This window comes from Triticum aestivum, chromosome 1B (genome assembly GCF_018294505.1).
Source record: "Triticum aestivum cultivar Chinese Spring chromosome 1B, IWGSC CS RefSeq v2.1, whole genome shotgun sequence".
In the NCBI taxonomy this organism is placed as follows: Eukaryota; Viridiplantae; Streptophyta; class Magnoliopsida; order Poales; family Poaceae; genus Triticum; species Triticum aestivum.
The window spans coordinates 57,609,931-57,610,610 of NC_057795.1; positions in this window are offsets into that span (position 1 = coordinate 57,609,931).

Consider the following 680-nt stretch of genomic DNA (forward strand, 5'->3'; position numbering starts at 1 on the left):
TGTCTCCTGGGCCCCTTGAGCACCCCCCGACCGACTTTTTTCACCTATATAATCCCATATGCCCTAAAAACATTAACGGAGAATATAGATCGGGAGTTCCGATGCTGCAAGCCTCTGTAGCAACCCAAAAACCAATCAGGACCCTGTTCCGGCATCCTGCCAGAGGGGGTGATCCCTCACCGGTGGCCATCTTCATCATCCCGGCGCTCTCCATGACGAGGAGGGAGTAGTTCACCCTCGGGGCTGAGGGTATGTACCAGTAGCTATTTGTTTGATCTCTCTCTCTCTCTCTCTCTCTCTCTCGTGTTCTTGATTTGGCAAGATCTTGATGTATCGCGAGCTTTGCTATTATAGTTGGATCTTACGATGCTTCTCCCCCTCTACTCTCATGTAATGGATTGTGTTTTCCCTTTGAAGTTATCTTATCGGATTGAGTCAAGGATTTGAGAACACTTGATGTATGTCTTCTCGTGCTTATCTGTGGTGACAATGGGATATTCATGTGATCTACTTGATGTATATTTTGGTGATCAACTTGCGGGTTCAGTGAATCTATGCATAGGGGTTGGCACACGTTTTCGTCTTTACTCTCGGGTAGAAACTTTGGGGCACTCTTCGAAGTACTTTGTGTTGGTTGAATAGATGAATCCGCGATTGTGTGATGCATATCATATAATCAT